This window comes from Entelurus aequoreus, linkage group LG24 (assembly GCF_033978785.1).
Source record: "Entelurus aequoreus isolate RoL-2023_Sb linkage group LG24, RoL_Eaeq_v1.1, whole genome shotgun sequence".
Taxonomy (NCBI): domain Eukaryota; kingdom Metazoa; phylum Chordata; class Actinopteri; order Syngnathiformes; family Syngnathidae; genus Entelurus; species Entelurus aequoreus.
Genome location: NC_084754.1, coordinates 38,547,464 through 38,564,575, shown reverse-complemented (window position 1 = coordinate 38,564,575; position 17,112 = coordinate 38,547,464). Strand labels below are relative to the sequence as shown.

Sequence of the window (17,112 nt, the reverse complement as noted above, 5' to 3'; positions counted from 1 at the left end):
GGAGCTGCCATGCAAGGCGCTAACCAGCAACCAACTTCGCCACGCCGTCACAATCTTGCTTGATGTACAGCTTTAAGTTGTTCAACAGTCCGGGATCTCTGTTGTCGTATTTGACGCTTCACATTGCGCCACACATCTTCCATGGGAGACAGGTCTGGACTACAGACAGGCCAGTCTAGTACCTGCACTCTTTTACTATGAAGCCAAGTTGTTGTAACACGTGGCTTGGCATTGTCTTGCTGAAATAGGCAGGGGCGTCCATGATAACGTTGCTTGGATGGCAACAAATGTTGCTCCAAAAGCTGTATGTACCTTTCATCATTAATGGTGCATTCACAGATGTGTAAGTTACCCATGTCTTGGGCACTAATACACCCCCATACCATCACAGATGCTGGCTTTTCAAATTTGCACCTATACAATCCGGATGGTTCTTTTCCTCTTTGGTCCGGAGGACACAGCGTCCACAGTTTCCAAAAATGATTTAAAATGTGGACTCGTCAGACCACAGAACACTTTTCCACTTTGCATCAGTCCATCTTAGATGAGCTCGGGCCCAGCGGAGCCGGCGGCTTTTCTGGGTGTTGTTGATGAATGGCTTTCGCTTTGCATAGTAGAGTTTTAACTTGCACTTACAGATGTAGTGACAAACTGTAGTTACTGACAGTGGTTTTATATCTTTTACACACTGATGTCGGTTTTTGATGCAGTACAGCCTGAGGGATCCAAGGTCACGGGCATTTAATGTTATGTGCAGTGATTTCTCCAGATTCTTGGAACCTTTTGATGATATTACAGACCATAGATGGTGAAATCCCCAAATTCCTTGCAAAAGCTTGTTGAGAAATGTTGTTCTTAAACTGTTCGACAATTTGCTCATGCATTTTTTCACAAAGTGGTGACCCTCGCCCCATCCTTGTTTGTGAAGGACTGAGCATTTCATGGAAGCTGCTTTTATACCCAATCATGGCACCCACCTGTTCCCAATTAGCATGTTCACCTGTGGGATTTTCCAAATAAGTTGTATGATGAGCATTCCTCAACTTTTTTCAGTCTTTTTTGGCACTTGTGCCAGCTTATTTGAAACATCTTACAGGCATCAAATTCCAAATGAGCTAATATTTGCAAAAAATAACAAAGTTTCTCAGTTCGAACGTTAAGTATGTTGTCTTTGCAGTCTATTCAATTGAATATAGGTTGAAAAGGATTTGCAAATCATTGTATTCTGTTTTTATTTACCATTTACAGAACGTGCCAACTTCACTGGTTTTGGGGTTTGTACGTCTCCGAGGTGTATACCCGAAACATTTGCTAAAAATGTCGCATGCAAACTGTTAGCATGTCTTAAGTACAAAAATATGTGACTCTGAGGTGTACACAGTATAAATAGCTGGGGAAAAAGTTGCATGCTAACATTAGCATGCTAGCAATTGACTAAAATTAGCAAGGAGCATTTTGATTTTGGAATGGCTTGAGAAATTTGTGTAATATGTATAATGTATGTAACTGCATGCATGCTCTGAATAGAATGTTCGGAATAAAACAACACCATAACATAAATATTCTCCTTGCATTCTTTTAATCAGCTTTGTTATTGCATAAAAGAGCATTATTATTATTTTTAAGATTTTGATTAACTTCAGTACATTTAAATATATGAATTAATATGAGGTATCATGGGTCACATTGAAATGTCCTTATTTTCAATGGAGATAACTTTAAACTAGTCTTAATTTTAAAGAAATACACTCTATACATTGCTAATGTGGTAAATGACTATTCTAGCTGCAAATGTCTGGTTTTTGGTGCAATATCTACATAGGTGTATAGAGGCCCATTTCCAGCAACTATCACTCCAGTGTTCTAATGGTACAATGTGTTTGCTCATTGGCTCAGAAGGCTAATTGATGATTAGAAAACCCTTGTGCAATCATGTTCACACATCTGAAAACAGTTTAGCTCGTTACAGAAGCTACAAAACAGACCTTCCTTTGAGCAGATTGAGTTTCTGGAGCATCACATTTGTGGGGTCAATTAAATGCTCAAAATGGCCAGAAAAAGAGAACTTTCATCTGAAACTCGACAGTCTATTCTTGTTCTTAGAAATGAAGGCTATTCCACAAAATTGTTTGGGTGACCCCAAACTTTTGAACGGTAGTGTATGTATATATATATATATATATATATATATATATATATATATATATATATATATATATATATATATATATATATATATATATTTTTTTTTTTTTAAATTTCCATCATTATTAGGTCTTTCTCTTCAATAACTTTTACTGCAGTACTTTTTTTTTCAAGTGTTAAAAATATCCAACATCAATTCATGTTATGCAAAACACTATTGACTGAAGACTCTTAAGAATGCAGGCGCTTTGTTTTTGTTATATTTTGGAACACTATTCAAATGTATTTTCATTGCTAAATTTAGCACTGTGTGATTTGACCTATCTTATTGTTTTGTTCCCCTTGATAAGGAATTGTATTAAAAGTACGTCCTGGCAGGCGTCCAGTAGCTGTTCTCCAGCCTGGAACATTTCAGGAAATCACTTTGTTGTCGCTCCATTATTAAACCCCGAGGACCTTTTTGCCCTTATCGTGCGTGCCCGTTGGCTCCACCCCTGTCACGACGCCATCGTGGGTTATGGGATCAATGGGAAGGGCTCCACAGGAAGGGGTTGGGAGGGAGGTTGTTTGTGAGGTAAAAGTGGAAAAAAAGCATGTTTTGCATATTTTCAGGACGCTGGTCCAGAAAGGTTTAACACAATCCCCTGTTGTGTGCTGTTTTTGTACTTTAATGACTATCTCTGGCTCATTTGTTACATTTTATATATATTATATTATGTTTTTGTGTGACTTAAAACACTAAATAACGCACGCAGGTCTTAAAATTTAACTGCAAGAAACCAGAGGCTCAGAGCTAAAGTGTCATCTGGAAGAAAATGTATATATTTTTGGTGATAAATATGAGTTAACATGTGATAGGAGCCTAATGGCTGTGGGTAGTTGTGTTTTAATGTGCTAACTTCATGAGCTTGGGGAAACTCACTCTATTCACGCCTAAACAACTGCTATACCTATATCGCAATTTTGCATGAAAAAAATTGAAAGCAACAGCTGTAAGTGACTGTCAGAAAGTGGCTTGAAGATGGTCTGTAAAACATCATCTATGCAACATTTTGACCAAAGAACCACCATCACATGTTATGTAGACCAGTGTTTTTCAATCTTTTTTTGAGCCAAGGCACATGTTTTGCATTGAAAAAATCTGGAGGCACACCACCAGCAGAAATCATTAAAAAAACGAAACTCAGTTGACAGTAAAAAGTTGTTGTCGCAATTGTTGGATATGACTTTAAACCATAACCATACCAAGCATGCATCAATATAGCTCTTGTCTCAAAGTAGGTGTACTGTCACCACCTGTCACATCACACCGTGACTTATTTTGAGTTTTTTGCTGTTTTCCTGTGTGTAGTGTTTTAGTTCTTGCCTTGCGCTCCTATTTTGGTGACTTTTTCTTTTTTTTTTTTGTATTTTCCTGTAGCAGTTTCATGTCTTCCTTTGAGCGCTATTCCCCGCACCTGCTTTGTTTTAGCAATCAAGAATATTCCAGTTGTTTTTATCGTTCTTTGTGGGGACATTGTTGATTGTCATGTCATGTTCGGATGTACATTGTGGACGCCATCTTAGCTCCACAATAAGTCTTTGCTGTCATCCAGGATTCTGTTTTTGTTTATTTTGTAGCCAGTTCAGTTTTAGTTCCGTTCTGCATAGCCTTCCCTAAACTTCAATGCCTTTTCTTAGGGGCACTCACCTTTTGTTTATTTTTGGTTTAAGCATTAGACACCTTTTTACCTGCACCCTGCCTCCTGCTGTTTCCGACATCTACAGAACAATTAGCTACCGGCTGCCACCTAATGATATGGAAGAGTATTACAGGGTTACTCTGCCGAGTTCTAGACAGCACCGACACTCAACAACAACACATCAATTGCAGACTATAATTACTGGTTTGCAAAAAATATCTTTAACCCAAATAGGTGAAATTAGATAATCTCCCACGGCACACCGGACTGTAGCTCACGGCACACTAGTGGTTGAAAAACACTGATGTAGACCACAGGGAAGTGTTTTTGCATTTAGGAAAAAAAATTATAAATATCACCCCTTCAATGCGCCCTATATTCCGGTGCGTCTTTTGTATGAAAATAGACCTGACCTGACTGCTCATCTGCAGTGCGCCTTATAATCCGGTGCACCCTATAGTCCGGAAAATACAGTACTTACAAGCAGACACAGTGTGTAGACAGAAAAGGGAGAACGGACGCATTTTGATAAAGATAAAGGTGAAGTTATAACACTGAAACGCCCTCAGGAAGAGGTGCTTTAAGACATGGCTAGCTAGCTAGCAGCTAACATCCATCCGCAGTCGGCAGTGTTTTAGCTACTTCTAAATCACTAATCCTTGTCTCTATGGCGACAAATAAAGTAAGTTTCTTACAAGTATCATTATCACTGCAAGACGAGGAATAGCTAAACATGTTTCACTACACACCATAGGAGGATACAATAGCTCACTGGCGTCACCGCTAACAAAAGCTGAATGAATGAAAACAAACGCCATGGGTGGATCTACACCTAACATCCACTGTAATGATACCAAGTACAAGAGTGTATCTAGTCGATACTACTATGATTACATCAATATTTTTTATCGTCTCAAAATCTTTTTTCCTTTTTTTAAAGTTCATATAATGTTTATAAACTCAGGAAATATGTCCCTGGACACATGAGGACTTTGAATATGACCAATGTTGTCATGTTCTGTGGTCTGGATTATGTTTTGTTGTATTTTGTTAGTTTTTGGACTTTTTCAGTTCCTGTTTGCGCTTCCTTGTTTGTTTTAGTTTCCATGACGACTCATGACCTGCCTCATGTGTCCGGATCACGCACCTGCTCTAATCAGAGACTATTATTTAAGGCTGTTTTGCCAGTTAGTCGTCCTGGCGACATTGCTCTGTACATGTTCTTTTCATTCTCTGTTCATGCCATAGTTCATGCTCTGTTCATACTGCTCGTTCCATGCCTTGCCAAGTAAGTTTTTGTTCATTCATGCCACAGTTAGCAAATTTTTGTTTCATGTTTATAGTTCACGCTAAGTGTTAGTTTTTGTTTCCTTCGCCTTGAGCACTTTTTGTTTGTACCCCTTTTTGAGTCAAGGTTAAATCATGTTTTTACCTGCACGCCATGTCCGTAGTAGTCCGTTTGCTTCCTGGGAAAACAATCCTTGCAGTAAGATGCGAAAACCTCCACGTTATGACAAATGTACACTACCGTTCAAAAGTTTGGGGTCACCCAAACAATTTTGTGGAATAGCCTTCATTTCTAAGAACAAGAATAGACTGTCGAGTTTCAGATGAAAGTTCTCTTTTTCTGGCCATTTTGAGCATCTAATTGACCCCACAAATGTGATGCTCCAGAAACTCAATCTGCTCAAAGGAAGGCCAGTTTTGTAGCTTCTGTAACGAGCTAAACTGTTTTCAGATGTGCGAACATGATTGCACAAGGGTTTTCTAATCATCAATTAGCCTTCTGAACCAATGAGCAAACACATTGTACCATTAGAACACTGGAGTGATAGTTGCTGGAAATGGGCCTCTATACACCTATGTAGATATTGCACCAAAAACCAGACATTTGCAGCTAGAATAGTCATTTACCATATTAGCAATGTATAGAGTGTATTTCTTTAAAGTTAAGACTAGTTTAAAGTTATCTTCATTGAAAAGTACAGCGCTTTTCCTTCAAAAATAAGGACATTTCAATGTGACCCAAAACTTTTGAACGGTAGTGTATGATCCTGTAACTACTTGGTATTGGATCGATACCTAAATTTGTGGTATCATCCAAAACTAATGTAAAGAATCAAACAACAGAAGAATAAGATATTATTACATTTTAACAGAAGTGTAGAAAGAACATTTTAAAATGAACATAAGCAGATATTAACAGTAAATGAACAAGTAGATTAATAATCATTTTTTACAGTTTGTCCCTCATAATGTTGACAAAATAATGGAATGATAAATGACACAATATGTTACTGTATACCTCAGCAGACTAATTAGGAGCTTTTGTTTGTTTACTTACTACTAAAAGACAAGTTGTCTAGTATGTTCACTATTTTATTTGAGGACAAACTTGCAATAAGAAACATATGTTTAATGTACCCTAAGATTTTTTGTTAAAATAAAGCCAATAATGCAATTTTTTTGTTGTTCCCTTTATTTAGAAAAGTATCGAAATACATTTTGGTACCGGTACCAAAATATTGGTATCGGGACAACCCTAGTGGGTAGTTGTGTTTCTAACATGACGAGGTTGGGGAACCTAACTCCATTCACTTTCCACCAGTCAGTGTGTTGACAATAAACGAACCTGACTAAAAAACGCAAATTCAATTCCAAAAAAACCTGAAGCTAAATGCAAGCACAATACAATACTTAGTCGATTTTTGGAAAGCAGCATAATGACGACTAGATATTTAATGCGCTAACTTGGGAACCTCAGTCCATTCAACTGTTATTCCTTCATTGACCGTTCCAACTTTACCCAGATAATCCTATCAGTTTTGGTAGTTTTGTGCATTCACAGTCCATGCAATGAGAGTGCGTGTGTATGGCGAGGCACACTTTCATCAACGCGGTGGTCTGATAGTTAGCGCCGCAATTAAGACGTGTGGTCAGCATCAGCCCCCCCACCCGGGCATGTGAGCCCTAACATCATCCTGCAGAGTTGTGCCTGGAAGCGCTAAATCACTAACGACTTTTAATCACTTGGCAACGATGCGTCGCATGTGCGCTCAATGTGTGCCGGCAGATGCTGCACATCCACTGCGGTTGGCAGTGCGCTCCTCTCGTGGCTCCGATCCAGCCCGGCCTCCGGCCTTGCAGGACCACGGACTGGTCCGTGTTTGAGCGAGGCATTTTTTCACACGGCCCCCGCCAAGAGACCTCTCACAGTTTACAGCTCTGCTCTTTGCCACGTCCTATCCGAAGGGCCGTCTCTGACAGCCCAGTTCAGGGGCCCAGCCGAGGCCAGCGAGCTGGACCCGGTCTCAGAGCTAAAGGCTGCCAAAGTGTTTGTCTTGCAGGGGGGACATTCCGGTGATTCATTCTCCTTTTTAAATCTACGTATGCTGCACTTTCATAACTCTCTGCCAGTTAGTGGACGCTGACTTTTCTGTGCAGCCCGACACACACGCGTGCTGTTTATGTCTGCCATTTGTCTTCAGCTCCTCTGCGGCATGCCATGTTGTAAAAATCTGTCCCCCTGGCACCGACGCTGCCTTATGAGGTGCTGCCGGTCCTAAACCTACAGCAAGGGTGGCCACACTTTTTCAGCAGCCGAGCTACTTTTTAAATGACCAAGTCGAGGTGATCTATCTATCTATCCATCTTTCTATCCATCTATCCATCTATCCATCTATCTATCTATCTATCTATCTATCTATCTATCTATCTGTATTAGGGGTGTAATGGTACGTGTATTTGTATTGAACCGTTTCGGCAATGGGGGTTTCGGTTCGGTTCGGAGTTGTACGGAACGAGTACACATGCTAGCAGTGACCGGGCTAGGACAACATGTAAAAGGCAGAGCTGGAAGACCCTCCTGCCTCGTTAAGATCTCCCGTTTGGGAACTCTTTGGCTGCGCGATACAACAATGGAGGACGGAGGTTTGCCGACAGTGTTCAGCAGCTGCTTCTGACAACACGTCAAACATGAGTTGCACCTTTCCTGCTTCCGGCTCCCAGACCGTAGTCGAGGAGCGCAGAGGAGACACTCCTCCAGGGCCGATGTATTCTCAGGGGCAACACCCTTCACTCTACCCGGCAGTGGGTCTCCACAGCTCCGGACTCCATGGTAAATGACGAGTCCGGCGATTAGTTGCAAATCGTGGCTTTATTGAGGTCTTGCACACAGCCAATCCAACAAAACACTAGCCACTCCCGCACTCAAGCTACCGCTCCCTCACCTCGCTCGTCCACACACTCACCTCACACGCTGTCACATATTAAAGGGCCACACACACACATACGCTACTCTCATAACACATGCTAACCCATTTGAAGCGTCACCACCGCATTCAAGCAGCCTCTCCTCGGCGAGTCAGGCAGGGCTAAAGCAATAACAAATGTTTTTATAGCAGCAGATATAAGTCCATATTGCATTAGAAACAACATTTTGACCCACTTCTATGGTGGAAGAACAATGAGCCCATATATCCTCTTACTGCCAAGTTAGCCAGGCTGTTTAATGTTGCACTTTTTATATGTAGAAGACAAGTTTTGTCATTTTATTTAATCTGAGCAACAACTTGAGGCAGTTTAATGTTGATTAACGACTTAAACAAGTTGAAAAACTTATTGGGGTGTTACCATTTAGTGGTCAATTGTACGGAACATGTACTGTACTGTGCAATCTACTAATAAAAGTCTCAATCAATCAATCAATCAATCAATCAATCAAAAAAAGCACTTTATATGTAGAAAGGTTTTGTTAAGAAACCATTCTGAGCCTTATCTTATTTAGTTTTTATTTTATATATGTTGACCACATTAACCCTGGCAATGGACCCTGTGTGTATATGTACGTATGTTATGCCATTGTTTACAAATTTGGTAAATAAATAACCAACAAATTTATATTTTGTTGTTTTCTTACTGTACCGAAAATGAACCGAACCGTGACCTCTAAACCGAGGTACGTACCGAACCGACATTTTTGTGTACCGTTACACCCCTAATATATATATATATATATATGTATATATATTTATATATATATATATATATATACATATATATATATAATTAATGTTGTCATGATACCAATATTTTGGTACCGTTCAACATTTTCAATTCATTCTGGAAATTCAAACAACCATTTTTCTAGGAATTCCTGTTTTTTTCTAACCTTATTTCCAACCTTTTTTAGTGCGATGACTCCTTTCCCATCTTTCAACCCATTTCAACCGTTCCACTGTCAACACTTTCCTCTTAGTCAGGACAAAAAAAACAACAAGTTGGTTTAAAAACTTGAAAAATTCCCGGTTTTCCCAAAATTCCATAACACCATTTTTCAATTAAAAAAACTGTTACTACTTCAACATTTCTTGCCCGATTTAAACAATTCCAACACCAACCAATTCAGCTCATTCAGGACATTAATGCTCTTAATTGTTTGAAAAAAAAACAAAAAACGCTTTACCCAAATTTCCAGGAAGTTCCCCATATTGAAATGAATGGGACATTTTTCCAAATTGCACAATTCCCACATTTTACGACATATTCAAACCATTCCAACATCAACACATTCCACTCGTTCTGGACATTCAAACTAACACTTTCCCAAGTTCCAAACCAAATTCCGGTTTTCCTGGAATTGTACACTCTTCCACATTCAAACCATTTCAACATTCATACTATTCTTACATTCATACTACATTCTGTCAGCATTTCAGTTCAACTTCAGCATTGGAGCATTTACACGCAATTCCTTCAGGAATTGTCTCAGCTAGTTATAAATACTTTCCAACCTGAATTCATACAAATATGACTATTGCTACATCATTAACATTAACAACATTATTATTACAGATTCATACATAAGTATGTCCCAACCTAAATGCGTGTATTTAAATTAAGTATATTTGATACATTATTAGATAATATTAAAGTTTATACATGCAACTGTATGTAGTAAAAAACAATTCTGTCAAAACATAATTTAGTTAAAAAATAAAAAGTTCTTTATTGACGCAAATTACTTCCAGGCTTTTGCAGGCCACTTAAAATGATGTGGCGGGCCAGATTTGACCCCAGGCCTTGAGTTTGACACCCGTGTATCTGGTACTGAAACTGGATACAGAAAAGTGTTCCCACAAAGGTCCAAGCAAGTGTTTTCTAAATGAGGGATTCAGATTTAAGAGGTCTCCCCCCCAATAATTGTTTCAATAATGACATATCAGTACACAAGTTATATAGCACTTACTGGGAGTACTTTTACCTAAACACTTACATTGGGTAAATATCTCCTATCCTTCTGCCTCCAAAGTCACCTCCTCATCTGTTCAGGTCAACCTCAGACGTGGCCACTAGGTGACACCAACACCTTGGTCCTCGGCTCACTCAGTCAGGCTCTCTTCACTTGTTAGCCAGCCAATAGGAACAACCGCGTGCCATTGCGACAAAAAGAAACCACCTCCTATCAATTGCACCGAAAGAAAAGTTTTTTTTAGACCCACTGACGTGATGCGTCTGTAGCAGTGCAGTGTGCTTTACACTCAGATAACCCCCCCACTATGTGTCCAGAAGAACTCCATTGACTTGGGGCCTTTCCTTGCTCAAACTATCAGACTCTGCGAGTGCTGGGACGAGTGACATCATCAAGCAGCACTTTAATAAGTAACCCACACAGTCATGCATACAGACTCACTTTTTAAATCCAATTTTAAAACATATTTGTGTGTGTATAACTGCTCTATTCCCTACTTATGGTCATTACATTTCCCCGGTGAGGGATAAATAAAGGATTATCTTCTCGTATTATTTAAATCAGTGACCTCACAAGAGGAATGCGGGCTTCATCCAAGAATCCCTTAGTTAAAATATTCCAACACAGTGTTACTGTTCAAACTGTAACAGTACAGTGGCCCAAAATATTAAATATACTTGTTAAATAAAACCTCTATCTTGTTGTTAATGAAGACTTAGGCTTACTACGCTACTGTATTTTAATGTCATTATGGTGGTACTTAATGAATACTTAGGCCTACTACACTACAGTATTTTAATGTTGTCATTATGGTGGTACTTAATGAATACTTAGGCCTACTACACTACTGTATTTTAACGTTGTCATTATGGTGGTACTTAATGAATACTTAGGTCCACTACGCTACTGTATTTTAATGTTGTCATTATGGTGGTACTTAATGAATACTTAGGCCTACTACACTACAGTATTTTAATGTTGTCATTATGGTGGTACTTAATGAATACTTAGGCCTACTACGCTACTGTATTTGAATGTTGTCATTATGGTGGTACTTAATGAATACTTAGGTCTACTACCCTACTGTATTTGAATGTTGTCATTATAGTGGTACTTAATGAATACTTAGGTCTACTACAATACTGTATTTTAATGTTGGTCATTATGGTGGTACTTAATGAATACTTAGGTCTACTACGCTACTGTATTTTAATGTTGGTCATTATGGTGGTACTTAATGAATACTTAGGTCTACTACACTACAGTATTTTAATTTTGGTAATTATGGTGGTACTTAATGAATACTTAGGTCTACTACGCTACTGTATTTTAATGTTGGTCATTATGGTGGTACTTAATGAATACTTAAGTCTACTACACTACTGTATTTTAATTTTGGTAGTTATGGTGGTACTTAATGAATACTTGGGTCTACTACGCTACTGTATTTTAATTTTGGTAATTATGGTGGTACTTAATGAATACTTAGGTCTACTACGCTACTGTATTTTAATGTTGTCATTATGGTGGTACTTAATGAATACTTAGGTCTACTACACTACTGTATTTTAATGTTGGTCATTATGGTGGTACTTAATGAATTCTTAGGTGTACTACGCTACTGTATTTGATTGTTGTCATGATGGTAGTACTTAATGAATACTTAGGTCTACTACACTACTGTATTTTAATTTTGGTAATTATGGTGGTATTTAATGAATACTTAGGTCTACTATAATCCTGTATTTTAATGTTGGTCAATATGGTGGTACTTAATGAATAGTTTGAGAATGAATGCAAACTCAATGAAAACCACATGAAAACAAAATCCGCTTTTACAAAAAAAAGACAATAATGCTGAATTTGGGACGTAACTGTGCTCGTTTATGTGCTTGTTGCAGAAAACAGAAAACACGTGGCCTAAGTATTCATTAAGTACCATCATAATGACAACATTAAAATACAGTAGCGTAGTAGGCCCAAGTATTCATTAAGTACCACCATAATGACAACATTAAAATACAATCGCGTAGTAGGCCCAAGTATTCATTAAAAACAAAGCAGATGTTTTTTTTGACAAGTATATTTCATATTTTGAGCCACTGTAACATTAGACACAGTTTGAACAGTAACACTGTGTTGGAATATTTTAATTAAGGGATTATTGGATGAAGCCCACGTTCCACCTGTGGGGTCACTAATTTACATGACTACTAAAATGGGCCAAAACATGACCACAAGTAAAGAATAGTGCAGTTATACACAAAAAAAAAATTGTCTTTATCGTCTTTTTTTGGAAAAGCGGATTTTGTTTTCATGTGGTTTTCATTGAGTTTGCATTCATTCTCAAACTTTTTTCAACAAGTACCACCTTAAAAAAAACTCGGCTCTCCAAGTATCACCATAATGACCAACATTAAAATGCAGTAGCGTAGTAGGCCTTAAGTATTCATTAAAAACAAGGTAGAGGTTTTATTTAACAAGCATATTTCATATTTTTGGCCACTGTAACATTACAGAGTTTTAACAAAAATGCAAATATACTACCTTTTTAAATATAATGTAAAACATTTTTTATTTTTTGTGTATAACTGCACTATTCTGTACTTGTGGTCATGTTTTGGCCCATTTTAGTAGTCATGTAAATTAGTGACCCCACAGGTGGAACGTGGGCTTCATCCAATAATCCCTTAATTAAAATATTCCAACACAGTGTTACTGTTCAAACTGTGTGTATAGTTACAGTGGCCCAAAATATGAAATATACTTGTCAAATAAAACCTCTGCCTTGTTTTTTAATGAATACTTGGGCCTACTACGCTACTGTATTTTAATGTTGTCATTATGGTGGTACTTGGAGAGCCAAGTGTTTTCTGTTTTCTGCAAACAAGCACAAAAACGAGCACAGTTACGTCCCAAATTCAGCATTATTGTCTTTCTTGTAAAAGCGGACTTTGTTTTCATGTGGTTTTCATTGAGTTTGCATTCATTCTCAAACTTTTTCCACCAAGTACCACCTTAAAAAAAAACTCGGCTCTCCAAGTACCACCGTAACGACCAACATTAAAATGCAGTAGCGTAGTAGGCCTAAGTATTCATTAAAAACAAGGCAGAGGTTTTATTTAACAAGCATATTTCATATTTTTGGCCACTGTAACATTACAGAGTTTTAACAAAAATGCAAATATACTACCTTTTTAAATAAAATGTAAAACATTTTTTATTTTTTGTGTATAACTGCACTATTCTGTACTTGTGGTCATGTTTTGGTCCATTTTAGTAGTCATCTAAATCAGTGACCCCACAGGTGGAACGTGGGCTTCATCCAATAATCCCTTAATTAAAATATTCCAACACAGTGTTACCGTTCAACCTGTGTGTAATGTTACAGTGGCCCAAAATATGAAATGTACTTGTCAAATAAAACCTCTGCCTTGTTTTTAATGAATACTTGGGCCTACTACGCTACTGTGCTTTAATGTTGTCATTATGGTGGTACTCGGAGAGCCAAGTGTTTTCTGTTTTCTGCAAACAAGCACAAAAACGAGCACAATGTTACGTCCCAAATTCAGCATTATTGTCTTTCTTGTAAAAGCGGATTTTGTTTTCATGTGGTTTTCATTGAGTTTGCATTCATTCTCAAACTTTTCCACCAAGTACCACCTTAAAAAAAACTCGGCTCTCCAAGTATCACCATAATGACCAACATTAAAATGCAGTAGCGTAGTAGGCCTTAAGTATTCATTAAAAACAAGGTAGAGGTTTTATTTAACAAGCATATTTCATATTTTTGGCCACTGTAACATTACAGAGTTTTAACAAAAATGCAAATATACTACCTTTTTAAATATAATGTAAAACATTTTTTATTTTTTGTGTATAACTGCACTATTCTGTACTTGTGGTCATGTTTTGGTCCATTTTAGTAGTCATCTAAATTAGTGACCCCACAGGTGGAACGTGGGTTTCATCCAATAATCCCTTAATTAAAATATTCCAACACAGTGTTACCGTTCAACCTGTGTGTATAGTTACAGTGGCCCAAAATATAAAATATACTTGTCAAATAAAACCCCTGCCTTGTTTTTAATGAATACTTGGGCCTACTACGCTACTGTGCTTTAATGTTGTCATTATGGTGGTACTCGGAGAGCCAAGTGTTTTCTGTTTTCTGCAAACAAGCACAAAAACGAGCACAATGTTACGTCCCAAATTCAGCATTATTGTCTTTCTTGTAAAAGCGGATTTTGTTTTCATGTGGTTTTCATTGAGTTTGCATTCATTCTCAAACTTTTTCCACCAAGTACCACCTTAAAAAAAACTCGGCTCTCCAAGTATCACCATAATGACCAACATTAAAATGCAGTAGCGTAGTAGGCCTTAAGTATTCATTAAAAACAAGGTAGAGGTTTTATTTAACAAGCATATTTCATATTTTTGGCCACGTAACAGTACAGAGTTTTAACAAAAATGCAAATATACTACCTTTTTAAATATAATGTAAAACATTTTTTATTTTTTGTGTATAACTGCACTATTCTGTACTTGTGGTCATGTTTTGGTCCATTTTAGTAGTCATCTAAATCAGTGACCCCACAGGTGGAACGTGGGCTTCATCCAATAATCCCTTAATTAAAATATTCCAACACAGTGTTACCGTTCAACCTGTGTGTAATGTTACAGTGGCCCAAAATATGAAATGTACTTGTCAAATAAAACCTCTGCCTTGTTTTTAATGAATACTTGGGCCTACTACACTACTGTGCTTTAATGTTGTCATTATGGTGGTACTCGGAGAGCCAAGTGTTTTCTGTTTTCTGCAAACAAGCACAAAAACGAGCACAATGTTACGTCCCAAATTCAGCATTATTGTCTTTCTTGTAAAAGCGGATTTTGTTTTCATGTGGTTTTCATTGAGTTTGCAGTCATTCTCAAACTTTTTCCACCAAGTACCACCTTAAAAAAAACTCGGCTCTCCAAGTATCACCATAATGACCAACATTAAAATGCAGTAGCGTAGTAGGCCTTAAGTATTCATTAAAAACAAGGTAGAGGTTTTATTTAACAAGCATATTTCATATTTTTGGCCACTGTAACATTACAGAGTTTTAACAAAAATGCAAATATACTACCTTTTTAAATATAATGTAAAACATTTTTTATTTTTTGTGTATAACTGCACTATTCTGTACTTGTGGTCATGTTTTGGTCCATTTTAGTAGTCATCTAAATCAGTGACCCCACAGGTGGAACGTGGGCTTCATCCAATAATCCCTTAATTAAAATATTCCAACACAGTGTTACCGTTCAACCTGTGTGTAATGTTACAGTGGCCCAAAATATGAAATGTACTTGTCAAATAAAACCTCTGCCTTGTTTTTAATGAATACTTGGGCCTACTACGCTACTGTGCTTTAATGTTGTCATTATGGTGGTACTCGGAGAGCCAAGTGTTTTCTGTTTTCTGCAAACAAGCACAAAAACGAGCACAATGTTACGTCCCAAATTCAGCATTATTGTCTTTCTTGTAAAAGCGGACTTTGTTTTCATGTGGTTTTCATTGAGTTTGCTGTCATTCTCAAACTTTTTCCACCAAGTACCACCTTAAAAAAAACTCTGCTCTCCAAGTAGGTAATGACCAACATTAATATGCAGTAGCGTAGTAGGCCTAAGTATTCATTAAAAACAAGGCAGAGGTTTTATTTAACAAGTATATTTCATATTTTTGGCCACTGTGTTTGAATATAGGAACATAAAAGACTGTACTTAAATCAAGTGATTATTTGGCGTACCAGACTTTGGACCATGGCACAGTTTGAAAAAAATCTATAGATTGTATTATAAAGGAGTCAAAAACCCTGTGATAATACGGAACAGTGTGAATATATTTAGAATATTTTTCTTTCCACGCAGTGACTTCTCATCTGGTGTCACCTCTCCTGGGTGTGTGTGCGCGCGCATTCCTCTTCACACAATTCCACTGCGCCCTTTGACATCCACGCAGTGACGCGCAGGCAGTTGTCACCAAAGTGACAGGCGACAGCTGAGTCCATACATCTGGAGTGGGGTGGTGGGGGTTAGGGGGTGTGGGGGTGTCCACGCACACTTCCACACCACCGCTAAAGAGTTTCCGCTTATTTCCCCCAGCCTTTTGCGCCTTGACGCGCAGGGAAAGTGAAAGGATGTCTCAGCGCGCACAGTGGATTATTAAAGTACATGACGTCACACGCCTGAAATGACCGTGAAAAAGTGTAATATTCTCCTCCACTCACCTCCAAAGTGTTCAAACTGAGGGTATCCAATGCCAATAGTTCCTGAAAAGCGATCCACGCTGCGTCTCATGAGTTGTGCGCACAGCCAAAAAAAAAAAGTGCCGCAGTAGAGAGGTCCACCTCGGCCGCGCTGTCACATCTCCCGCTACTTGAGCGACCCACGCTGCGGCTCTTTGCTGTGGAGCTGCTGCGTGCTCGTTGGAGAGACTCCTTCGGAGCGGCTCCCCCTCCTGTCGGCTTAAACAAGCACGCACCCCTCCCCCGCGTCCACCCACTCCCACGCCCGTCCCGCAGAGAAGGCGCTGTCACTTCACTCTTGCGTCGACGGGGAAATTTATTGTGCAATGTATGCGCACTTGACCGATTATCACCATAAATCAGGGGTGTCCAAACTTTTTCCACTGAGGGCCGCACACTGAAAAATCAAAGTAAGCGGGGGCCATTTTGATATTTTTTTATTTAAAAAACCAATACAATATATGTATAAAAAATATACATTTAGGCCTCCACTCAAGCTTGATCCCGGGTACCCCAAAGGGTTTTGGTCAAAAAAATATAAAGAATGTGTCATTATTCAGTATTATTATTTTTATTATTATTCAAGTTTTAAATCTCTAGATCAGGGGTCACTAACGCGGTGCCCGCGGGCACCAGGTAGCCCGTAAGGACCAGATGAGTAGCCCGCTGGCCTGTTCTAAAAATAGCTCAAATAGCAGCACTTACCAGTGAGCTGCCTCTATTTTATAAATTTTATTTATTTACT

General features: G+C 38.3%; 1 protein-coding gene and 1 long non-coding RNA gene across 3 annotated transcripts in view; one reads left to right on the top strand and one right to left on the bottom strand.

Annotated features, from left to right (window-relative positions):
• prickle1a (prickle homolog 1a) overlaps window positions 1–16,469 on the bottom strand; it is a 119,667-nt gene extending 103,198 nt beyond the window's left edge. The window contains exon 1 of one of the 2 annotated variants that reach the window (XM_062035386.1): window positions 16,350–16,469. The gene's annotated coding sequence lies outside the window, so the exon portion shown is untranslated. Of the gene's footprint in view, window positions 1–10,101; window positions 10,106–16,349 lie in introns of those variants that run through there. The other variant, XM_062035387.1, reaches the window with a different exon arrangement.
• The window catches only part of LOC133641574 (uncharacterized), a 168,697-nt gene that overhangs the window by 12,321 nt on the left and 139,264 nt on the right, over window positions 1–17,112 (top strand). The window lies entirely within an intron of this gene.